At 46.1% G+C, this 26874-nt stretch overlaps 1 long non-coding RNA gene across 2 annotated transcripts; it reads right to left on the bottom strand.

The window, feature by feature from the left end:
* Positions 1-23578: 23578 nt before the first annotated feature.
* On the bottom strand, positions 23579-26135 carry LOC123085238 (uncharacterized). 2 transcript variants are annotated; one of them, XR_006439613.1, is made up of 3 exons: positions 25635-26135; positions 24642-24778; positions 23579-23806 (listed from the first exon to the last, which is right to left on the bottom strand). It is a non-coding gene; the product is annotated as an uncharacterized lncRNA (long non-coding RNA). The 2 variants fall into 2 exon arrangements; XR_006439612.1 differs by having other exon boundaries at positions 24642-26135.
* Between the last annotated feature and the right edge of the window lie 739 nt (positions 26136-26874).

The following is a 26874-nucleotide window of genomic DNA, read 5'->3' on the forward strand; positions in this document are numbered from 1 at the left end:
GGAAGCAGTCCTCTTCCTCCCCCGGTTATCCTCCTTTATGGAGGCGCTCATTCCCTCGGTTGGAACTGGCAGCGATGGGGGCCCGCTTCCGCCCATATTATTCCCCCCTGTATCTTCCTTCGAGGGCTCCGGGCAAGGTGCGAGCTCGAGCATCTTTTCCAATACCGGATTTTCCAAACCCTCGGGGAGGGGGGCCGAACACCGAATCATCTTCGCCTTTGTTAGCCAGTCCTGGTCAAAGAGCGATCTCTCAGAAATAACTTCATGATGAATAAAAGACGGTGTGTTCGGCTAGAGGATTTCTTACTTGTTTGGCGGCGCAGTTACTGCTCAGGCCCATGTCCTCGGTAGTATCCGAACACTCTATTTGAGGTCCGAAGAATGACTTGTACATCTCCTCATGCGTCAGGCCGAGGAAACTTTGAATGGCACGCAGTCCTTCTGGGTTGAACTCCCACGAGCGAAGGGGCCGACGTTTGCAAGGCTGGACTCGACGAACCAGCATAACTTACATTACCACAACCAAATTAAAATCTCCCTCGAAGAGATCTTGAATGCGGCTTTGCAGTATAGGCACGTCCTTGGCTGGACCCCAGCTCAGACCTCTGCTAATCCATGACATCAGTTATGGTGGGGGCCCGAGCGGAAAGCGGGGGCAGCCGCCCACTTGGCACTTCTGGGAGCCGTGACGTAAAACCACTCCTGTTGCCATAATTTGGACACCTCTGGAAAGGAACCTTTCAGCCACGGAGCTCCTGCCATCTTGCCTATTGACGCACCTCTGCACGCTGCATGTTGCCCCTCGATCATCTTCGGCTTCACTTCAAAGGTCTTGAGCCACAGGCCGAAGTGAGGGGTAATGCGGAGGAAGGCCTCACACACGACAATAAATATCGAGATGTGGAGAAAGGAGTCCGGATCTAGATCGTGAAAATCTAGCCCGTAATAGAGCATCAAACCCCTGACGAAGGGATCCAGAGTGAGGCCTAGGCCTCGGAGGAAGTGGGAGGCGAACACGATGTTCTCGTTGGGTTCGGGAGTGGGGATGACCTGCCCTCGAGCAGGCAGCCGATGCGAAACCTCGGCGGTCAGGTATCTGGCCTCCCACAACTTCTTGATATCCTCTTCCGTGACGGAGGAGGGCATCCACTAGCCTTGAAGGCTGGATCCGGACATGATTGAAGATCCGGAGCACCTGACCTGGGCTTTGGGTGTTAGAACTCGAGGCGGGGGAGGGGTTCGATTGAGCACGAGAGGGAAAAAGCGAAAACCTTGTCCCTTTATAAAGAGGGTGAACATCAAGCGTCCTCTCTGTAGCCGTTTGGGACTTGCCTATAATCTAGGAGTCCTAGACATGGTTGGGTTACCCACGACCGTATTAATGAGAATCCCGTAATTGGGGGAACACGATCTCTGCTTTGACAAGACGTGTCAAGAAACCGCCTCGCGTTATGTGTGGAGCTGGTTGAAGAAAAACGGTTCGAATAATCACCGGGCCATGACATAACGTCATGCTGCCAAAACAAGTTAGCAAATTAGATTTGTGAAAATATTATTCTCTCTATGGTGGTATGTGGAACTTATTTTGCAGGGTCGGACACTATCCTTGTATTCAAATTCTTTCGTGGTGTATTCAGAGGAGGAACCCGCCTTGCAATGCCGAAGACAATACTGCACGCCAGACTCATCGTCATTGAAGCCTGCAGGGGCTACTGAGGGAGTCCTGGATTAGGGGGTCTCCGGACAGCCGGACTATATCCTTTGGCCGGACTGTTAGACTATGAAGATACAAGATTGAAGACTTCGTCCCGTGTCCAGATGGGACTTTCCTTGGCGTGGAAGGCGAGCTTGGCAATACGGATATGTAGATCTCCTCACATTGTAACCGACTCTGTGTAACCCTAGCCCTCTCCGGTGTCTATATAAACCGGAGGGTTTTAGTCCATAGGACGAATAGACAATCATACCATAGGCTAGCTTCTAGGGTTTAGCCTCTCCGATCTCGTGGTAGATCTACTCTTGTACTACCCATATCATCAATATTAATCAAGCAGGACGTAGGGTTTTACCTCCATCAAGAGGGTCTGAACCTGGGTAAAACATTGTGTCACTTGTCTCCTTTTACCATCCGGCCTAGACGCATAGTTCAGGACCCCCTACCCGAGATTCGCCGGTTTTGACACTGACAATGGGGGTTTCAATGCTTCCTCCTCGAGGTGAGGTAGCAACCTGCGTTTTGGGTAACTCTTAGAGGGGCGCTCGAGTTCATATTCCTCGATCGCAAGGACTTCGGTCCATCTGTCTGCTAGCAAGTCTTGGTCAGCTTGAAGCTGTTGCTGCTTTTTCTTCAGGCTATTTGCTGTGGCCATAAGTCGGCGCTTGAAGCGCTCCTGCTCGACGGGATCCTCAGGCACGATAAATTCTTTGTTGTCGAGGCTCGCCTTGTCTTCGGAGAGAGGCATGTAATTGTCCTCCTCCGGTTCTCCATCTGCTGCCTACCCTGGAGGGCTAGATTGTTCATCCTCTGGCTCTACATCATGCTGGAGGGGATTGTGGTTGCCTTCGGCACTATCCGGAGTGTTATTATCTCCTGTGCCAGTATCACTGCTTTTGCTGTGGCAGGACTTAGAGCGGCGCCGCTGACGTCGGCGCTTGGGTTGCTTCTTGGAGGGGTCATCCTTCGCTGTCTCATTGCCATTGCCATCTTTGGGGGTGTCCACCATGTATATATCATATGATGAGGTAGCGGTCCAGCGCCCTGTGGGCGGTGGTTCCTGCTTGTCTCCTGCATCGTCGTCCATACCGTCGATGTCTTCGGAGTCGAAGTCGAGCATGTCAGTTAAATCGTCGACAGTGGCTACTAAGTGGGTGGTGGGTGGGCAGCGAATTTCTTTGTTGTCCGCATCCCATTCTAGGCGGACATAGTTCGGCCAAGGTTCTCCTGATAGGGAGAGAGACCTTAATGAATTTAGCACATCACCGAAAGGCGAGTGCTCAAAGATATCCGCGGAGGTGAACTCCATGATCGGTGCCCAGTCGGATTCGACGGGCGCGGATGCAAGCGGCCCGGAGTCCGTGACCGGACATGAATCCAGTAGTTCGGCAACATGGCTCTCGTAAGGGGTGAAGTCAGTATCCGGCTCTATCGCCGCTGAGAGTGGGGCCTCCATGGCGGGGTCTATCCCTCCGTCCTCGGATGGCGCGATTTGCTTCAGATTGACGGTCGGAATGGTTGCAGATGCGATCTCCCGAATATTGTCCGACGGCAGAGTTACGTCATGCTCGTCACGACTGTGCGGCGCACCTATCATGGGCTCGAATCCGTCAAAGATCAAGTCTTCGCAGATGTCGGCAGTGTAGTTTAAGTTTCCGAACCTGACCTGATGGGCTTTCGATCTGCTCTAGATGGCCAAGCGAATTGGCCCACAGTGCGAAGCCGACGAATACGAAGATCTTTCTGGGGAGGAAAACCTCACCCTGGACCGCATCGTTACCGATGACCGAAGGAGCCATCAAGCCTTATGGTGACGGCACAGTGGAACTCTCAATGAAAGCACCAATGTCGGTGTCAAAACCGGCGGATCTCGGGTAGGGGGTCCCAACCTGTGCGTCTAAGGCGGATGGTAACAGAAGGCAGGGGACACGATGTTTACCCAGGTTTGGGCCCTCTTGATGGAGGTAATACCCTACGTCCTGCTTGATTGTTCTTGATGATATGAGTATTACAAGAGTTGATCTACCACGAGATCGTAGAGGCTAAACCCTAGAAGCTAGCCTATGGTATGATTGTATGTTGTCCTACGGACTAAACCCTCCGGTTTATATAGACACCGGAGGGGGCTAGGTTTACACAGAGTCGGTTACAAGGGAGGAGATCTACATATCCATATTGCCAAGCTTGCCTTCCACGCCAAGGAAAGTCCCATCCGGACACGGGACGAAGTCTTCAATCTTGCATCTTCATAGTCCAACAGTCCGGCCGAAGGATATAGTCCGGGTGTCCGGAGACCCCCTGATCCAGGACTTCCTCAGTCATGAGGACAGCCCCCAGGCTTGTTATGGTTATCAGGTGCTCGAATATAATTGAAATCACCGAGAAGGAGCCAGTCTTGCGTGGATGGAATGTCAATATTGTAAAGCCATTTTGTAAAGGCCGCACGTGCGTCACCGAAGCAAGGCCCATAGACGTTGGCTAGAGACCACGATTGAGCAGATAAGGTACTCGTAAAATTAATAACCAGGGCAAACTCAGATGAATATATGACATTACCAGAGAAAGTAGAGCTTTTCCAAATAGTAACTAAACCCCCCAAGGCCCCTTGAGAGGGGACAAAAGCAAATTTATCAAACTTTTGAGGAAAACAAGTCTTAATAAACGATAAATCAAAAGATGTCTTTTTAGTCTCCTGCAGGCAAATCACTGAACAACCACTAGAGCGAACCGCATTATTCAGGGCAAGTTGTTTGTCATCGGAATTCAAACCACGGATGTTCCAATAGAGCACATTCCAACTATGCAAAGGTGGCATGCAAAAGAAGGGCTTTAGGCCCTGTGGTCAGCAGACTTGCCCTCTGGCTCATGTGGAGAGGAGGTCGCTGTTGCAGCAGTTGTCGAAGGTGCAGTAGTGAGAATTTCTTCAGACAGTTCAGAGGAGGGACTGCGCACCTGTTGATGTCAATCTCTTGCAGAACTTGGACTGGCATGGGAGGTATAATCTCATCCTCGGAAGCCCGAGCAGAAGAGGAAGATCCAATAGAAGGCACCAGCCGAGGTTTAACCCGGGAGATAACAGGGCGGGTGTCAGTTACCTGCTACGTTCTGAAGCCATTATATTTGTTGGAGCGGTTGTTGTGGCGCACCTCGGTGGTGGAGATGGGGGAGGAGGACGGGTACGGTGCCCACGGGTGATCACATGGCCAGATGGCATGGTGATAGCATTGACAGCAGCGAGCCCAAGCGAACCAGACGCCATTCTGACATGGTGATCTTCAGGCGAGCTAGTAGCTGTCCTAGTGATTGCAAGTGGCATATCAGTGTTCGGAGGATTTGTCATTGCGCTCTGCAGAGTTTCTTCTTGGATTTCTTTAATAACCAATGAGGAAGCAGAAGAAGGTGCATTGGGGCACCGAGAGAAACTAATCCCATTTGCATCAGAGGACACTATGACAGCAATATCCATGTTATCAGGCCTAAGACCTGTTGGGGAACGTAGCAGAATTTTAAAATTTTCTACGCATCACCAAGATCAATCTATGGAGTCTTCTAGCAACGAGAGAGAGGAGTGCATCTACATACCCTTGTAGATCGTGAGCGGAAGCGTTCAAGAGAACGGGGTTGATGGAGTCGTACTCGTCATGATCCAAATCACCGATGACCGAGCGCTGAACGGATGGCACCTCCGCGTTCAACACATGTATGGTTGGGGAAGACGTCTCCTCCTTCTTGATCTAGCAAGGGGGAAGGAGAGGTTGATGGAGATCCAGCAGCACGACGGCGTGGTGGTGGAAGCAGCGGGGATCTCGGCAGGGCTTCGCCAAGCTCAGCGAGAGGGAGAGGTGTTACGAGGGGAGAGGGAGGCGCCAGGGGCTAGGGTGCGGCTCCCACGCGCCTCCCCACTATATATAGGGGTTGAGGGGGCTGGTTTCTTGCCCTCCAAGTCCATTGGGGCGTTGGCAAAGGTGGGGGAAAGAAATCCCATCATTTCCCTTCCCCACCGATTGTTATCCCCCTTTTTAGGGATCTTGATCTTATCCCTTCAGGATATGATCTTATTCCTTCTAAGGGGAGATCTTGGTGCGCCTTGACCAGGGGTGTGGGGCCTTGCCCCCACTACACATGTTCATGTGGGTCCCCCCATGCAGGTGGGCCCCACTCTGAAACCTTCTAGAACCTTCCCAGTACAATACCGGAAAATCCCGAACATTTTCCGGTGGCCAAAATAGGACTTCCTATATATAAATCTTTACCTCCGGACCATTCTGGAACTCCTCGTGACCTCCGGGATCTCATTCAGGACTCCGAACAACTTTCGGGTTACCGCGTACTAATATCTCTACAACCCTAGCGTCACCGAACCTTAAGTGTGTAGACCCTACGGGTTCGGGAGACATGCAGACATGACCGAGACGACTCTCCGGTCAATAACCAACAGCGGGATCTGGATACCCATGTTGGCTCCCACATGTTCTATGATGATCTCATCAGATGAACCACGATGTCGAGGATTCAATCAATCCCGTATTCAATTCCCTTTGTCCAGCGGTATTGTACTTGCCCGAGATTCGATCGTCGGTATCCGATGCCTTGTTCAATCTCGTTACCGGCAAGTCTCTTTACTCGTTCTGTAACACATCATCCCGTGATCAACTCCTTCGTCACATTGTGCACATTATGATGATGTCCTACCAAGTGGGCCCAGAGATACCTCTCCGTCACACAAAGTGACAAATCCCAGTCTCGATTCGTGCCAACCCAACAGACACTTTCGGAGATACCCGTAGTGCACCTTTATAGCCACCCAGTTAAGTTGTGACGTTTGGCACACCCAAAGCATTCCTACAGTATCCGGGAGTTGCACAATCTCATGGTCTAAGGAAATGATACTTGACATTTAGAAAAGCTTTAGCATACGAACTACACGATCTTTGTGCTAGGCTTAGGATTGGGTCTTGTCCATCACATCATTCTCCTAATGATGTGATATCGTTATCAATGACATCCAATGTCCATGGTCAGGAAACCGTAACCATCTATTGATCAACGAGCTAGTTAAGTAGAGGCTTACTAGGGACATGGTGTTGTTTATGTATCCACACATGTATGTGAGTTTCCAATCAATACAATTCAAGCATGGATAATAAACGATTATCATGAACAAGGAAATATAATAATAACCAATTTATTATTGCCTCTAGGGCATATTTCCAACAAGACCATAGCCAACAGTCCATGGGCCAATAGCAGCAATCATAGGGTGTAGAGCGTGAAAAATATAAGTGTTGAGCTGCTAACGAGGAATTGGATCATTCAGAAGGAGATTGACAAGATTAGACCCTTGAACTGATAGTCCAAACTGAATGCCATGGTTGTGCAAAGCCACAGAGACAGTGATAGAGGTTGGAGCAACACGTTGTTGGTAGACATGTGCATTCAGAGGGATCAAGATCATCGCAGTGTCAGCGGAACTTTCATCAGATGCAAAAAAGGTGTCATTCCAGGCCTCCATTGCATTATCAGTCAAATTATCTTCAGGCACTAGTCCATGTTGGACAGTTATGAAGGAAATATGCCCTAGAGGCAATAATAAAGTTATTATTTATTTCCTTATAATCATGATAAATGTTTATTATTCATGCTAGAATTGTATTTACCGGAAACATAATACATGTGTGAATACATAGACAAACACAGTGTCACTAGTATGCCTCTACTTGACTAGCTCGTTAATCAAAGATGGTTATGTTTCCTAACCATGAACAATGAGTTGTTATTTGATTAACGAGGTCACATCATTAGTAGAATGATCTGATTGACATGACCCATTCCATTAGCTTAGCACCCGATCGTTTAGTATGTTGCTATTGCTTTCTTCATGACTTATACATGTTCCTATGACTATGAGATTATGCAACTCCCGTTTACCGGAGGAACACTTTGGGTACTACCAAACGTCACAACGTAACTGGGTGATTATAAAGGAGTACTACAGGTGTCTCCAATGGTCGATGTTGGGTTGGCGTATTTCGAGATTAGGATTTGTCACTCCGATTGTCGGAGAGGTATCTCTGGGCCCTCTCGGTAATACACATCACATAAGCCTTGCAAGCATTACAACTAATATGTTAGTTGTGAGATGATGTATTACGGAACGAGTAAAGAGACTTGCCGGTAACGAGATTGAACTAGGTATTGGATACCGACGATCGAATCTCGGGCAAGTAACATACCGATGACAAAGGGAACAACGTATGTTGTTATGCGGTCTGACCGATAAAGATCTTCGTAGAATATGTAGGAGCCAATATGGGCATCCAGGTCCCGCTATTGGTTATTGACCAGAGACGTGTCTCGGTCATGTCTACATTGTTCTCGAACCCGTAGGGTCCGCACGCTTAAGGTTACGATGACAGTTATATTATGAGTTTATGCATTTTGATGTACCGAAGGTTGTTCGGAGTCCCGGATGTGATCACGGACATGACGAGGAGTCTCGAAATGGTCGAGACATAAAGATTGATATATTGGAAGTCTATGTTTGGACATCGGAAGTGTTCCGGGTGAAATCGGGATTTTACCGGGTTACCGGGAGGTTACCGGAACCCCCCGGGAGCCATATGGGCCATCATGGGCCTTAGTGGAAAGGAGAAAGGGGCAGCCCAAGGGGGCTGCGCGCCTCCCCCCTTCCCCTAGTCCTATTAGGACTAGGAGAGGTGGCCGGCCACCCCTCTCCCTCTTTCCCCCTTGGGAATCCTAGTTGGAATAGGATTGGGGGGGGGAGTCCTACTCCCGGTAGGAGTAGGACTCCTCCTGCGCCCTCCCTCTTGGCCGGCGCCCCCTCCCCCTTGGCTCCTTTATATACGGAGGCAGGGGCACCTCTAAACACACAAGTTGACAAGTTGATCCTCGTGATCGATTCCTTAGCCGTGTGCGGTGCCCCCTGCCACCATATTCCTCGATAATACTGTAGCGGAGTTTAGGCGAAGCCCTGCTGCTGTAGTTCATCAAGATCGTCACCACGCCGTCGTGCTGACGAAACTCTTCCCCGACACTTTGCTGGATCGGAGTCCGGGGATCGTCATCGAGCTGAACGTGTGCTCGAACTCGGAGGTGCCGTAGTTTCGGTGCTTGATCGGTTGGATCGTGAAGACGTACGACTACTTCCTCTACGTCGTGTCATCGCTTCCGCAGTCGGTCTGCGTTGGGTACGTAGACAACACTCTCCTCTCGTTGCTATGCATCACATGATCCTGTGTGCGCGTAGGAAATTTTTTGAAATTACTACGAAACCCAACAGTGGTATCAGAGCCTGGTTATTGATGTTGATGTTATATGCACGAGTAGAACACAAGTGAGTTGTGGACGATACAAGTCATACTGCCTACCAGCATGTCATATTTTGGTTCGGCGGTATTGTTGGACGAGACGACCCAGACCAACCTTACGCGTACGCTTACGCGAGACCGGTTCCCTCGACGTGCTTTGCACAGAGATGGCTTGCGGGCGACTGTCTCTCCAACTTTAGTTGAACCAAGTATGGCTACGCCCGGTCCTTGCGAAGGTTAAAACGGAGTCTATTTGACAAACTATCGTTGTGGTTTTGATGCGTAGGTGAGATTGGTTCTTACTTAAGCCCGTAGCAGCCACGTAAAACATGCAACAACAAAGTAGAGGACGTCTAACTTGTTTTTGCAGGGCATGTTGTGATGTGATATGGTCAAGGCATGATGCTGAATTTTATTGTATGAGATGATCATGTTTTGTAACCAAGTTATCGGCAACTGGCAGGAGCCATATGGTTGTCGCTTTATTGTATGCAATGCAATCGCGATGTAATGCTTAACTTTATTACTAAACGGTAGTGATAGTCGTGAAAGCATAAGATTGGCGAGACGACAACGATGCTACGATGGAGATCAAGGTGTCGCGCCGGTGACGATGGTGATCATGACGGTGCTTCGGAGATGGAGATCACAAGCACGAGATGATGATGGCCATATCATATCACTTATATTGATTGCATGTGATGTTTATCTTTTTATGCATCTTATCTTGCTTTGATTGACGGTAGCATTATAAGATGATCTCTCATTAAATTATCAAGAAGTGTTCTCCCTGAGTATGCACCGTTGCCAAAGTTCGTCGTGCCCAGACACCACGTGATGATCGGGTGTGATAAGCTCTACGTCCATCTACAACGGGTGCAAGCCAGTTTTTGCACACGCAGAATACTCAGGTTAAACTTGACGAGCCTAGCATATGCAGATATGGCCTCGGAACACGGAGACCGAAAGGTCGAGCGTGAATCATATAGTAGATATGATCAACATAACGATGTTCACCATTGAAAACTACTCCATCTCACGTGATGATCGGTTATGGTTTAGTTGATTTGGATCACGTAATCACTTAGAGGATTAGAGGGATGTCTATCTAAGTGGGAGTTCTTAAATAATATGATTAATTGAACTTAAATTTATCATGAACTTAGTACCTGATAGTATCTTGCTTGTTTATGTTGATTGTAGATAGATGGCTCGTGCTGTTGTTCCGTTGAATTTTAATGCGTTCCTTGAGAAAGCAAAGTTGAAAGATGATGGTAGCAATTACACGGACTGGGTCCGTAACTTGAGGATTATCCTCATTGCTGCACAGAAGAATTACGTCCTGGAAGCACCGCTGGGTGCCAGGCCTGCTGCTGGAGCAACGCCAGATGTTATGAACGTCTGGCAGAGCAAAGCTGATGACTACTCGATAGTTCAGTGTGCCATGCTTTACGGCTTAGAATCGGGACTTCAACGACGTTTTGAACGTCATGGAGCATATGAGATGTTCCAGGAGTTGAAGTTAATATTTCAAGCAAATGCCCGGATTGAGAGATATGAAGTCTCCAATAAGTTCTATAGCTGCAAGATGGAGGAGAACAGTTCTGTCAGTGAGCATATACTCAAAATGTCTGGGTATAATAATCACTTGATTCAATTGGGAGTTAATCTTCCGGATGATTGCGTCATCGACAGAATTCTCCAATCACTGCCACCAAGCTACAAGAGCTTCGTAATGAACTATAATATGCAAGGGATGAACAAGACTATTCCCGAGCTCTTCGCAATGCTGAAAGCTGCGGAGGTAGAAATCAAGAAGGAGCATCAAGTGTTGATGGTTAACAAGACCACTAGTTTCAAGAAAAAGGGCAAAGGGAAGAAAAAGGGGAACTTCAAGAAGAACGGCAAGCAAGTTGCTGCTCAAGAGAAGAAACCCAAGTCTGGACCTAAGCCTGAAACTGAGTGCTTCTACTGCAAGCAGACTGGTCACTGGAAGCGGAACTGCCCCAAGTATTTGGCGGATAAGAAGGATGGCAAGGTGAACAAAGGTATATGTGATATACATGTTATTGATGTGTACCTTACTAGAGCTCGCAGTAGCACCTGGGTATTTGATACTGGTTCTGTTGCTAATATTTGCAACTCGAAACAGGGACTACAGAATAAGCGGGCACTGGCAAAGGACGAGGTGACGATGCGCGTGGGAAACGGTTCCAAAGTCGATGTGATCGCAGTCGGCACGCTACCTCTACATCTACCTTCGGGATTAATATTAGACCTAAGTAATTGTTATTTGGTGCCAGCGTTGAGCATGAACATTATATCTGGATCTTGTTTAATGCGAGACGGTTATTCATTTAAATCAGAGAATAATGGTTGTTCTATTTATATGAGTAATATCTTTTATGGTCATGCACCCTTGAAGAGTGGTCTATTTTTATTGAATCTCGATAGTAGTAATACACATATTCATAATGTTGAAGCCAAAAGATGCAGAGTTGATAATGAAAGTGCAACTTATTTGTGGCACTGTCGTTTAGGTCATATCGGTATAAAGCGCATGAAGAAACTCCATACCGATGGACTTTTGGAACCACTTGATTATGAATCACTTGGTACTTGCGAACCGTGCCTCATGGGCAAGATGACTAAAACACCGTTCTCCGGTACTATGGAGAGAGCAACAGATTTGTTGGAAATCATACATACCGATGTATGTGGCCCGATGAATATTGAGGCTCGTGGCGGATATCGTTATTTTCTCACCTTCACAGATGATTTAAGCAGATATGGGTATATTTACTTAATGAAACATAAGTCTGAAACATTTGAAAAGTTCAAAGAATTTCAGAGTGAAGTTGAAAATCATCGTAACAAGAAAATAAAGTTTCTACGATCTGATCGTGGAGGAGAATATTTGAGTTACGAGTTTGGTGTACATTTGAAAAACTGTGGAATAGTTTCGCAACTCACGCCACCCGGAACACCACAGCGTAATGGTGTGTCCGAACGTCGTAATCGTACTTTACTAGATATGGTGCGATCTATGATGTCTCTTACTGATTTACCGCTATCATTTTGGGGATATGCTTTAGAGACGGCCGCATTCACGTTAAATAGGGCACCATCAAAATCCGTTGAGACGACGCCTTATGAACTGTGGTTTGGCAAGAAACCAAAGTTGTCGTTTCTTAAAGTTTGGGGCTGCGATGCTTATGTGAAAAAGCTTCAACCTGATAAGCTCGAACCCAAATCGGAGAAATGTGTCTTCATAGGATACCCAAAGGAAACTGTTGGGTACACCTTCTATCACAGATCCGAAGGCAAAACATTCGTTGCTAAGAATGGATCATTTCTAGAGAAGGAGTTTCTCTCGAAAGAAGTGAGTGGGAGGAAAGTAGAACTTGACGAGGTAACTGTACCTGCTCCCTTACTGGAAAGTAGTTCATCACAGAAAACTGTTTCAGTGACACCTACACCAGTTAGTGAGGAAGCCAATGATAATGATCATGAAACTTCAGATCAAGATACTACTGAACCGCGTAGATCAACCAGAGTAAGATCCGCACCAGAGTGGTACGGTAATCCTGTTCTGGAGGTCATGCTACTAGATCATGATGAACCTACGAACTATGAAGAAGCGATGGTGAGCCCAGATTCCGTAAAGTGGCTTGAAGCCATGAAATCTGAGATGGGATCCATGTATGAGAACAAAGTATGGACTTTGGTTGACTTGCCCGATGATCGGCAAGCAATTGAGAATAAATGGATTTTTAAGAAGAAGACTGACGCTGATGGTAATGTTACTGTCTACAAAGCTCGACTTGTCGCAAAAGGTTTTCGGCAAGTTCAAGGAATTGACTACGATGAGACCTTCTCACCCGTAGCGATGCTTAAGTCCGTCCGAATCATGTTAGCAATTGCCGCATTTTATGATTATGAAATTTGGCAAATGGATGTCAAAACTGCATTCCTGAATGGATTTCTGGAAGAAGAGTTGTATATGATGCAACCAGAAGGTTTTGTCGATCCAAAGGGAGCTAACAAAGTGTGCAAGCTCCAGCGATCCATTTATGGACTGGTGCAAGCCTCTCGGAGTTGGAATAAACGTTTTGATAGTGTGATCAAAGCATTTGGTTTTATACAGACTTTCGGAGAAGCCTGTATTTACAAGAAAGTGAGTGGGAGCTCTGTAGCATTTCTGATATTATATGTGGATGACATATTACTGATTGGAAATGATATAGAATTTCTGGATAGCATAAAGGGATACTTGAATAAAAGTTTTTCAATGAAAGACCTCGGTGAAGCTGCTTACATATTAGGCATTAAGATCTATAGAGATAGATCAAGACGCTTAATTGGACTTTCACAAAGCACATACCTTGACAAAATTTTGAAGAAGTTCAAAATGGATCAAGCGAAGAAAGGGTTCTTGCCTGTGTTACAAGGTGTGAAATTGAGTAAGACTCAATGCCCGACCACTGCAGAAGATAGAGAGAATATGAAAGATGTTCCCTATGCATCAGCCATAGGCTCTATCATGTATGCAATGCTGTGTACCAGACCTGATGTGTGCCTTGCTATAAGTTTAGCAGGGAGGTACCAAAGTAATCCAGGAATGGATCACTGGACAGCGGTCAAGAACATCCTGAAATACCTGAAAAGGACTAAGGATATGTTTCTCGTATATGGAAGTGACAAAGAGCTCATCGTAAAAGGTTACGTTGATGCAAGCTTTGACACTGATCCGGACGATTCTAAATCGCAAACCGGATACGTGTTTACATTAAACGGTGGAGCTGTCAGTTGGTGCAGTTCTAAACAAAGCGTCGTAGCGGGATCTACATGTGAAGCGGAATACATAGCTGCTTCGGAAGCAGCAAATGAAGGAGTCTGGATGAAGGAGTTCATATCCGATCTAGGTGTCATACCTAGTGCATCGGGTCCAATGAAAATCTTTTGTGACAATACTGGTGCAATTGCCTTGGCAAAGGAATCCAGATTTCACAAAAGGACCAAACACATCAAGAGACGCTTCAACTCCATCCGGGATCTAGTCCAGGTGGGAGACATAGAGATTTGCAAGATACATACGGATCTGAATGTTGCAGACCCGTTGACTAAGCCTCTTCCACGAGCAAAACATGATCAGCACCAAAGCTCCATGGGCGTTAGATTCATTACAGTGTAATCTAGATTATTGACTCTAGTGCAAGTGGGAGACTGAAGGAAATATGCCCTAGAGGCAATAATAAAGTTATTATTTATTTCCTTATAATCATGATAAATGTTTATTATTCATGCTAGAATTGTATTTACCGGAAACATAATACATGTGTGAATACATAGACAAACAGAGTGTCACTAGTATGCCTCTACTTGACTAGCTCGTTAATCAAAGATGGTTATGTTTCCTAACCATGAACAATGAGTTGTTATTTGATTAACGAGGTCACATCATTAGTAGAATGATCTGATTGACATGACCCATTCCATTAGCTTAGCACCCGATCGTTTAGTATGTTGCTATTGCTTTCTTCATGACTTATACATGTTCCTATGACTATGAGATTATGCAACTCCCGTTTACCGGAGGAACACTTTGGGTACTACCAAACGTCACAATGTAACTGGGTGATTATAAAGGAGTACTACAGGTGTCTCCAATGGTCGATGTTGGGTTGGCGTATTTCGAGATTAGGATTTGTCACTCCGATTGTCGGAGAGGTATCTCTGGGCCCTCTCGGTAATACACATCACATAAGCCTTGCAAGCATTACAACTAATATGTTAGTTGTGAGATGATGTATTACGGAACGAGTAAAGAGACTTGCCGGTAACGAGATTGAACTAGGTATTGGATACCGACGATCGAATCTCGGGCAAGTAACATACCGATGACAAAGGGAACAACGTATGTTGTTATGCGGTTTGACCGATAAAGATCTTCGTAGAATATGTAGGAGCCAATATGGGCATCCAGGTCCCGCTATTGGTTATTGACCAGAGACGTGTCTCGGTAATGTCTACATTGTTCTCGAACCCGTAGGGTCCGCACGCTTAAGGTTACGATGACAGTTATATTATGAGTTTATGCATTTTGATGTACCGAAGGTTGTTCGGAGTCCCGGATGTGATCACGGACATGAAGAGGAGTCTCGAAATGGTCGAGACATAAAGATTGATATATTGGAAGTCTATGTTTGGACATCGGAAGTGTTCCGGGTGAAATCGGGATTTTACCGGGTTACCGGGAGGTTACCGGAACCCCCCGGGAGCCATATGGGCCATCATGGGCCTTAGTGGAAAGGAGAAAGGGGCAGCCCAAGGGGGCTGCGCGCCTCCCCCCTTCCCCTAGTCCTATTAGGACTAGGAGAGGTGGCCGGCCACCCCTCTCCCTCTTTCCCCCTTGGGAATCCTAGTTGGAATAGGATTGGGGGGGGAGTCCTACTCCCGGTAGGAGTAGGACTCCTCCTGCGCCTCTCCCTCTTGGCCGGCGCCCCCTTCCCCCTTGGCTCCTTTATATACGGAGGCAGGGGCACCTCTAAACACACAAGTTGACACAAGTTGATCCTCGTGATCGATTCCTTAGCCGTGTGCTGTGCCCCCTGCCACCATATTCCTCGATAATACTGTAGCGGAGTTTAGGCGAAGCCCTGCTGCTGTAGTTCATCAAGATCGTCACCACGCCGTCGTGCTGACGAAACTCTTCCCCGACACTTTGCTGGATCGGAGTCCGGGGATCGTCATCGAGCTGAACGTGTGCTCGAACTCGGAGGTGCCGTAGTTTCGGTGCTTGATCGGTTGGATCGTGAAGACGTACGACTACTTCCTCTATGTCGTGTCATCGCTTCCGCAGTCGGTCTGCGTTGGGTACGTAGACAACACTCTCCTCTCGTTGCTATGCATCACATGATCCTGTGTGCGCGTAGGAAAATTTTTGAAATTACTACGAAACCCAACAAGTTAGTCCTTGTGCAGCTAGCCAGGCATGATAATTCACCAGATGAGGAGGAATCAGCGACACTGGTGGTGCGGGGGGTGCAGGCCAGTCACCCCAAGCACCATTGTTCTGGCCATTGCCCTGGTTTGCAACTCCATTAGGTGGTGCGCCATTCTGAACCAACCAATTATGCACCTGCTGCTGGTACAATTGTTCGGCGGTGAGCTCGAGACCAAACTGTGGATGAGGGGTGCCGTCGGGTGGGGGTGGTTCTTCACCGGGAGCAAGAACTTCAGGAATCAACCCGTTCCAGTCATTGCTACACAGGATCGTAACTTGCACTGTCCAGCAATCTCGAGCACCACCCAATTGATAGACCACAAAACTCTTGGGAATCAGACGTGGGCGAATAACGCGAGCTTTGAGAAGAATGTACCTTCTGTCTTGATGCGGATTGTACCAACTGACCAGGGAGCCATAACCACCCAAAGATTTGGTGATGTAGTAGTCGGTCTGATAGTCATACGAAAATCCAAAGAACATTAACCAGACTTCAGGGCCAAAAGATGTGGTGCAGCGATTCAGGACCTCATTATGGGGCACAAAAGTGATGAGGAGATCCTCATCCTCGAGCTCTAGCGGGGTGGCCACCGCAGTATCACGTATAAAGGAATCAACAAACCCAAAAATGCCAATGCCAAAAGGATGATCAGAAGCTTCCGTTGTGAAGAGCTAGGATTCATGCAACAGACCTTCAACGGTGGCGCGGGTGGCCACACGACGATGCAGAGGAACATAGTGGCTAGCTTCGGCGATGGCGAGGAAGTCATGGTTGAGCGGCGCAATGGGGCCGACCACCATACCACTGCGCACCAGGCGGTCAGCCAGACCAGGCTCCATGGCGAAGCCCGGGGGAAGGAAAGGCACCGAATTCAGCGGGTGGTCGCCATGGGCACCAAGGAAGCAGAGGTGGGTGGTGGCGACTGATGCTGTGACAAGACAAGGTGATGATGCGGTGTGGGGGAAACCGAGGCGGAAGCTGGGCCGTGAGCGGTAGGAAAGGAAGTCTATGGATTCTTGGGCTTCCATTGCCATTTTTTGTTGTATCGCCGCTTGAGGCAGGATCGTTCCACGTGGCCGTAGATACCACAGGCAGAGCATCAAACGGTTGGTCTTTTTCAGCGTTGCATAGGTACGTCCATGCAAATAGGAGTATCTCTGGTCTGGCTCTTTTTTACCAAATGTGTCGTGTAGTTCAGGGCAAGTCTATGATTTAGGGACTAATGGGCAATCAGCCGCCTTGTGACCAGGAGATGAACAATCAATGCAAATCAACTGAGCATGGCAAGAAATCTTGTGATGGCCCCATTGTAAACAGTGCGGGCAAAGAATCGCCCAATTATTTGATAAATCCATAATTTCTGTAGCCGTGTAGCGAGCATGGGCCAAATCCGCTTTATGCCGGGCCGAGAAAGTAGCAGGCCAAGAGGTATGCGTGGGGGCATATTTTAAAGCTGAGTGTAAGAAACATTGGGGAAGCTGAGGATACGGGTGAGACAGAGGGCAATTAAAAGCCCCAAATTTAATGAAAGGGGCCGGTTCGTGCTCCTCTAATTCTGCCAGACGTAAATAGTGCTCAATTAATGCAGCGGGATTATTGATGTCGGGAGCCGAATGAACAGTTCTTCCAATAGGATTGTCCAAATAATTGAAAGAAGAGACTGAAGAATTAGTGGGCAAGGAGGAAGATCCCTGTGCAGGTATAGTGTGATGCTGCAAAGTAACGTTAGCCGATGATGTCGAAGCCTCATCAGTATTATCATTTGAGAACTGCATGTGATCAAGGGGAACCAAATCAAATTTGCCAAGAACCTTGTGAGAGTCAGTGTCATGCTTCGAGCTCGAGTGTAAGAACTGGAGAGAAGTTCCAATTGCCACAGGACGACGAGCAGAGATATCCATAAGTTCTTGATCAGCATGCCGGCATGAATCAACAATAGGGGCCGGAGCAAAACGACCATTATAGAGATGGAACTGACAAACAAAGTCATGCCAAATTATGTCCCTTAACCAATGAATGAAATGCCCCACCTTATTATTTGCCACCGAGAACCGAAAAGAACGTGCATGATCTTGGACACACGAAAACTAGAGCTAATACCCCCAATGCAACATTGTAATGCAATGCCCACCGGATCAACAGAGAGAGCAAACGAGGACGAAGAGGAGACCACCAAAAAGAATTCCTTGGAGTCCCGAGAGGGGGGAAATGGACCATGGATCCAAACCTTCTTCTCACATGTTCGGCTAGGGCAAGGCCCGGTGCAAAATCCCAATGTAGGAGCCCTTCCATGGAGATCTAGCTTAGAGGTCGCCATGAAGCTCGGTGGAGGTGGGAGAGGGAGGAGAGAGGTGGGAGGTAGGAGCCATCCCGAGCCAACACCTGCATGACCAAGCCTTCGGTGCCACAGCCAACCTTCGATTGCCTTTGCAAGCAATCCATATCATGCATATGTTGTCTTGCAATGCTTAGTTTTTACATCATATACACAATATTGAATGTCATCTCCTTAGTTGACACATCATATATGCGATTGCCCTCTGCTCACTTGCTTAGTATATAAATCATACATTTGAATTATATCATGCCATGATGTTTACATAGAAAGCATGTATCTGAATTATGGCATGTCAACCCATATTCTAAGGACATAATATAGTTATATCATCTCATCTTGTTTACATAGTCATCATATTTTGAATTATGTCATTCTATCCGTGAATTATATCATGCCATCATGTTTCCATCGATGGCGTGTTTATGAATTATGGCATGCCAACCATTATAATAGACACATCATATAGTAATATCATCTCATCCTATTTACATAGTCATCATATTTTGAAGTATGTCATTCTATCATGTTTAGTTAGCCATCATACATGTGAAATTGTGTCATGCTATCCTGTTTAATTAGCAATCATATATGTGAAATTATGCCATGCTATTCTGTTTGGTTAGACAACATAAATTTGAATTATTTCATGCCCTAATTTCTTCCCTACTATCCATTGCACCTGTTTATCTTACAATGTATGTACATTCAATTACTTTTCTTGTTTATCAGCCATTTGAATTGGAGGGGGTGATGGTTGTATCTGTGGGAGTAAAAATGTTGGGGAACATAGCAATAATTCAAAAATCTCCTACATGTCACCAAGATCAATCTAGGAGATGCTAGCAACGAGAGAGAGAGAGAGAGAGAGAGAGAGAGAGAGAGGGAGTGCATCTTCAAACCCTTGAAGATCGCTAAGCACAAGCGTTACAAGAACGCGGTTGATGGAGTCGTACTCGTGGCGATTCAAATCGCGGAAGATCTGATCAAGAACCGAACGGACGGCGCCTCCGTGTTCAACACACATACATCCCGGGGACATCTCCTCCTTCTTGATCCATCAAGGGGAGAGGAGAAGTTGAGGGAGAACTCTGGCAGCACGACGGCATGGTGGTGATGGAACTCGTGGTTCTCTGGCAGGGCTTCGCCAAGCACTACGAAGGAGGAGGAGGTGTTGCACCAGGGGAAGGGTGCGGCTGCCCTCCCACCCCCCTCTATTTATAGGGTGAAGGGAGAGGGGGCCGGCCCCCCATAGATGCATCTAGAGGGGGCGGCAGCCAAGGGGGGAACTTGCTCCCCAAGTTTGGTGGGAGGCGCCCCCACCCCCTAGGGTTTTCAACCCTAGGCGCCTTGGGCCCTTAGGGGGGCGCAACAGCCCACTAGGGGGCTGGTTCCCACCCTTGTTCAGCCCACTTGGCCCACCGGGGCAGGTGGCCCCACCCAGTGGACCCTCGAACACCTTTCGGTGGTCCCGGTACAATATTGATAACCCCCGAAACCATTCTGGCGACTGAAACTGGACTTCCCATATATAATTCTTCACCTCCGGACCATTCCGGAACTCCTCGTGACATCCGAGATCTCATCTAGGAAGTAACCGCATACTATTTCCCATAACAACTCTAGAGTCACCGAACCTTAAGTGTGTAGACCCTACGGGTTCGGGAACCATGCAGACATGACCGAGACATCTCTCCGGTGAATAACCAACAGTGGGATCTGGATACCCATGTTGGCTCCCACATGTTACACAATGATCTCATCGGATGAACCACGATGTCGGGGATTCAATCAATCCCGTAAACAATTCCCTTTGTCCATCGGTATGTTACTTGCCTGAGATTCGATCATCGATATCCCCATACCTCGTTCAATCTCGTTACCGGCAAGTCTCTTTACTCGTTTCATAACACATGATCCTGTGACCAACTCCTTAGTCACATTGAGCTCGTTATGATGATGCATTATCGAGTGGGCCCAGAGATACCTCTCCGTCATATGGAGTGACAAATCCCAGTCTGGATTTGTGCCAACCCAACAGACACTTTCGGAGATACCTGTAGTACACCTTTATAGCCACCCAGTTACGTTGTGATGTTTGGTACACCCAAAGCATTCCTACGGTATCCGGGAGTTGCACAATCTCATGGTCTAAGGAAATGATACTTGACATTAGAAAAGCCTTTAGCAAATGAACTACACAATCTTGTGCTATGCTTAGGATTGGGTCTTGTCCATCACACCATTCTCCTAATGATGTGATCCCGTTATCAACGACATCCAATGTCCATGGTCAGGAAACCATGACCATCTATTGATCAACGAGCTAGTTAACTAGAGGCTTACTAGGGACATATTACGATCTATGTATTCACACATGTATTATGGTTTCCGGTTAATATAATTATAGCATGAACAATAGACAATTATCATGAACAAGGAAATACAATAATAACCACTTTATTATTGCCTCTAGGGCATATTTCCAACAGTCTCCCACTTGCAGTAGAGTCAATAATCTAGTTACATTGTGATGAATCGAACACCCATAGAGTTCTGGTGTTGATCATGTTTTGCTCGTGGAAGAGGTTTAGTCAACGGATCTGCGACATTCAGATCCGTATGCACTTTACAAATATCTATGTCTCCATCTTGAATATATTCACGAATGGAGCTGAAGCGACGCTTGATATGCCTGGTCTTCTTGTGAAACATGGGCTCCTTGGCAAGGGCAATAGCTCCAGTGTTGTCGTATAAGAGAGTCATCGGGCCCGACACATTGGGAATGACTCCTAGGTCGGTGATGAACTCCTTCATCCAGACTGCTTCTTGTGCTGCCTCCGAGGCAGCTATGTACTCCGCTTCACATGTAGATCCCGCCACGATGCTTTGCTTGCAACTGCACCAGCTGACTGTCCCACCATTCAAAATGTACACGTATCTGGTTTGTGACTTGGAGTCATCCAGATCTGTGTCGAAGCTAGCATCGACGTAACCCTTTACGACGAGCTCTTCGTCACCTCCATAAACGAGAAACATATCCTTAGTCCTTTTCAGGTACTTCAGGATATTCTTGACCGCTATCCAGTGTTCCATACCGGGATCACTTTGGTACCTCCCTACCAAACTTACAGCAAGGTTCACATTAGGTCTGATACACAGCATGGCATACATAATAGACCCTATGGCTGAGGCATAAGGGATAACACTCATCTTTTCTCTATCTTCTGCCGAGGTCGGGCATTGAGCCGTGCTCAATCTCACACCTTGCAATATAGGCAAGAACCCCTTCCTGGACTGATCCATATTGAACTTCTTCAATATCTTGTCAAGGCATGTGCTTTGCGAAAGACCAATGAGGCGTCTCGATCTATCTCTATAGATCTTGATGCCTAATATGTAAGCAACTTCTCCAAGGTCCTTCATTGAAAAACACTTATTCAAGTAGGCCTTTATGCTTTCCAAAAGTTCTATATCATTTCCCATCAATAGTATGTCATCCACATATAATATGAGAAATGCTACAGAGCTCCCACTCACTTTCTTGTAAACATAGGCTTCTCCATAAGTCTGCATAAACCCAAACGGTTTGATCATTTCATCAAAGCGAATGTTCCAACTCCGAGATGCTTGCACCAGCCCATAGACGAAGCGCTGGAGCTTGCACACCTTGTCAGCATTCTTAGGATTGACAAAACCTTCCGGCTGCATCATATACAATTCTTCCTTAAGGAAACCATTAAGGAATGTCGTTTTGACGTCATTTGTCATATCTCATAATCATAGAATGCGGCAATTGCTAACACGATTCAGATGGACTTCTGCTTCTCTACGGGTGAGAAGGTCTCATCATAGTCAACCCCTTGAACTTGTCGATAACCCTTAGCGACAAGCTGAGCCTTATAGATGGTCACATTACCATCTGCGTCAGTCTTCTTCTTAAAGATCCATTTATTCTCTATGGCTTGTCGATCATTGGGCAAGTCTGTCAAAGTCCATACTTCGTTTTCATACATGGATCCTATCTCGGATTTCATGGCTTCAAGCCATTTGTTGGAATCCGGGCCTGCCATCGCTTCTTCATAGTTCGAAGGTTCATCGTTGTTTAACAACATGATTTCCAGGACAGGGTTGCCATACCACTCTGGTGCGGAACATGTCCTTGTGGACCTACGAAGTTTAGTAGCAACTTGATCCGAAGTTTCATGATCATCATCATTAACTTCCTCACTAGTCAGTGTAGGCACCACAGAAACATCTTCCTGAGCTGCGCTACTCTCCGGTTCAAGAAGCAGTACCTCATCAAGTTCTACTTTCCTCCCACTTTCTTTTTTAGGGAGAAACTCTTTCTCCAGAAAGGATCCATTCTTGGCAATAAACACCTTGCCTTCGGATCTGAGGTAGAAGGTGTACCCAATAGTTTCCTTAGGGTATCCTATGAAGACGCATCTTCCGACTTGGGTTCGAGCTTTTCAGGTTGAAGTTTCTTGACATAAGCATCGCATCCCCAAACTTTCAGAAACGACAGCTTAGGTTTCTTCCCAAACCATAATTCATACAGTATTGTCTCAACGGATTTCGACGGAGCCCTATTTAAAGTGAATGTGGCAGTCTCTAAAGCATAACCCTAAAATGATAGCGGTAGATCGGTAAGAGACATCATAGATCGCACCATATTCAATAGAGTGCGATTACAACATTCGGACACACCATTACGCTGTCGTGTTCCAGGCGGCATGAGCTGTGAAACAATTCCATATTTCCTTAAGTGTGTGCCAAACTCGTGACTCAAATATTCCCCTCCACGATCTGATCGTAAGAACTTTATCACTACAACAAGAACCCCCCTTCAGCAACGCATCGATGCGTTGTCGTATGTCCATATGTGTGTTGCTATGGTCTACACCAACGGATTAGTATGTGTTGCCGTTGGTGGCGTTGCAAGGGTCTACAACAACGTATATACATGCGTTGGTAAACAGCGTGTAGAAGCGTTGTAAGATAGCAACACATAGAGTTAGACCTTAACAACATTTCATATGCGTTGGTGGATGCCCCGAGAAAAGGGTTTTCATATGGACACGGGAGATCATTGCAACGAATAGAAGCTTTGTTAGACAGCATGAACAGTTGATGATAGTTTATATATTGCCATCCAAGAATTATGAGTTTGCGAATAAGAGTCGCAATATAATGAACAGAAAGTCTCGTGTATTAAATCAATTGTGTTGCATTACAAAAGAACACATTCCAAAGATTACAAGATGTGAAACAATCTAGTAGTAGCCCAATTGTCAACCTTGCAATCAACTACAATGGTTGAAACGTTGACCTTAAATATGACATTCTAATTATCTAATAGTGGCCACATTCTCGACGTTGCCATCAACATCTAACCCAAGCATCATCACTTCTTGGCAATCTACAACAACAAATAAATAAGATGAGTAACGTATGGCAAAAAAAAAACTGGTTAACGCAATAGAAATTCAAAGAAGACCAAATGGTTAACGCAATCTACAACAACATTCTCGACGTTGCCATCAACATCTAACCCAAGCATCATCACCATGGTAGCTCTGTACAAAGATTATATATCAAATGTTTGTAAACTGCAGATTCAGCATCTGGTTGGTAATTTAGAAGACCAAATATATGTATACTGACATCAAATTTGATTGGTTAACAAATTGTAACCTGCATGAGCCAATAACACCCTTGGTGAACTGGGGAAACAAAATTAAGTTCTGCTTACAAAACACACTGTAGACCGGCTGCCTGTCATCAATAAATCATTATTCATACGCTGGTATCTAGCAAAATTGTTTATCTCATTTTAAATACTGTATACTGAATATGAACTCTGAATTAATCTGAAATCCTAAGGAAGTGATATTAGTATGCTGAAAATCTTATTAATAAATAAATATAGCGATATTAGTATGCTGAAAATCTATTTAACAAATAAATATATTTTTCAAGGGACATGGTTCAATATTCACGTAAGTGATTACTATACTAATAGGTAGGCTACTTTTTCAACAACGTACAGTTAGTGTTGTTTGAACCAAAAAATTGCTTGCAAAAAAGAATACTGTAACAGTTTAAAGTACATTGCTAAATGAGATGGGCAATGCAAAAACTAAACATCCTTGGATCATGTCATTTTTATTTTCCTAGTACTGTACATGCAGGTAACTTTTCCTCCTTGGCCAAACAGTTACCCGTGCATAATCAGTAGTTGTAACTATACTTACTTAGATCCATCTGACTTCTCAGTACTGCATCTTGCATTATATTCGCTGCATTAGTTCGGCCGAGTCGCTGCTGTCCATAAAGGAGATGCACCTAACCTCGCCTGTACAACCCATCAAGGAGAGACATTGTTCCTGCCCTGCACGTTTACAACTAAACCAAATTTTAAACCCAAAAATGAGCATAGTCGAAGCCTGGAATGGCAACCTGGTGGATAATATTGGTGTAACTGATGATGCGGACACCAAAATAGATAGAAGTGGGGCGGCACAAGAAACATATAGAACCGACAGGAACGAGTTAAGATGTGCAGAGATGTGCATGTCTGACTCATTTCTTTCCTGCCAAAGTGTGTCAAACAAATTAATAAGATTCATAACACTGATAAGGGGATCTTTTTTTCTCCATAAAGTAATCAAAATGTCATTCGCCGTTAATAGTGTTGACCCATTGATCCTTGAAGATCCACTTTGATGACATGGTCACAAACTAGGATAAGTTTGAGATGATATGGCAGCTAATTGAATGAGTATGATGATCAACTTCAACTGAAAATATTAGTAATTAAGTATTCACCTACATACTATATAGTTGCAAGAAAATCAAAGAAATTAAATGCATCACAAAAACAGTTTGTCAGAAAAGGAGGAAGCAAATATTCTTCCTGTGAATTAACACAGATAACCACGGTTCCATATATGTAAATCAGTCAGATAAGTAGCAACAACCTGCAGATGGAGAACTAGATAGGAAACATGCCTAAAATTGAACATCTGGAAAGGAGAAGTGGGAGCTTGGGCCTGCCCTATTCTACAACACTACAGCGGGAAATCCAGCGAAGATGTTGAAATACTAAAATGACTAAGAACTGAAAGATCCAGCAGAGAAATATGGATGCGTCGCCATCGACGCCGGTGGATCAGATCGACGGAGGGCGGGAATTGCGGCTGAGAAAGGTTGGACTGAGAAAACAAGAGGATTGCAGAAGTACGTACAGTGATGATGTTCTGGTGGCGGAGGCAGAGGGAGACCACGAAGGCTGCGCTCGAACTAGGCGGCGATGGCGGGATCCAGCTCTAGCTGGCTCACCATCTTGATGGCGACGTTGCGGACGGCGTACTAGATGCGAACCTGGCCCGGATCTCAAACTTGGATAGGTCGGTGTTCCAGAAGTCCTCCCCGTCGCTCCAGATCGTGGCCCCCGGTGGCACCACCAAGTACTTGGAAATCAAATCCAAAATTTCCTGCAAGAAAGATTTGGGCGAGGGGTTAATGATTCTTTCTCGACTCAGCATTTCAGTACGTTGCTCTAGGATAAGCATGCCAGGAGACTTGATCTGCTTTGGATCCGAGAAGCAGGGTGGCGAGGAGATGATTGTGGAGACGGAGAGGAAAATTAGGAGCAAGTGGGTACGAGGAGGAGGTTAGCTATTTTTTAAGTGGGAGGAAAGGGAGGAGGCATTCGTGGGGAGGTGGGAGAGGAGGCCACGGCCCAACACATGATGTCTCTCCGTTGCTAATGATGCGTTGGTGTATGTATGTTCTTGTTGTAGTGTATTTTCCTGTCACGTTGATTCTCTACCTCACTCTAAAATTTCTTGAACTTTTTAAAGGTCTCAGACTCGTGTTTCATTAAGTAGACATACCCATATCTACTTAAGTCATCAGTGAGGGTGAGAACATAACGATAGCCACCGCGAGCCTCAACGCTCATTGGACCGCACACATCGGTATGTATGATTTCCAACAAGTTGGTTACTCGCTCCATTGTTCCGGAGAATGGAGTCTTGGTTATTTTGCCCATGAGGCATGGTTCGCACGTGTCAAATGATTCATAATTAAGAGACTCCAAAAGTCCATCTGCATGGAGTTTCTTCATGCGTTTGACACCAATATGACCAAGGCGGCAGTGCCACAAGTATGTGGGACTATCATTATCAACCTTACATCTTTTGGCATTCACACTATGAATATGTGTAACATCACGTTCGAGATTTAATAAAAATAAACCATTGACCAGCGGGGCATGACCATAAAACATACCTCTCATATAAATAGAACAACCATTATTCTCGGATTTAAATGAGTAGCCATCTCACATTAAACGAGATCCAGATACAATGTTCATGCTCAAAGCTGGCACTAAATAACAATTATTGAGGTTTAAAACTAATCCCGTAGGTAGATGTAGAGGTAGCGGGCCGACGGTGATCACACCGACCTTGGAACCATTCC

Source organism: Triticum aestivum, chromosome 4A (assembly GCF_018294505.1).
Source record: "Triticum aestivum cultivar Chinese Spring chromosome 4A, IWGSC CS RefSeq v2.1, whole genome shotgun sequence".
Taxonomy (NCBI): domain Eukaryota; kingdom Viridiplantae; phylum Streptophyta; class Magnoliopsida; order Poales; family Poaceae; genus Triticum; species Triticum aestivum.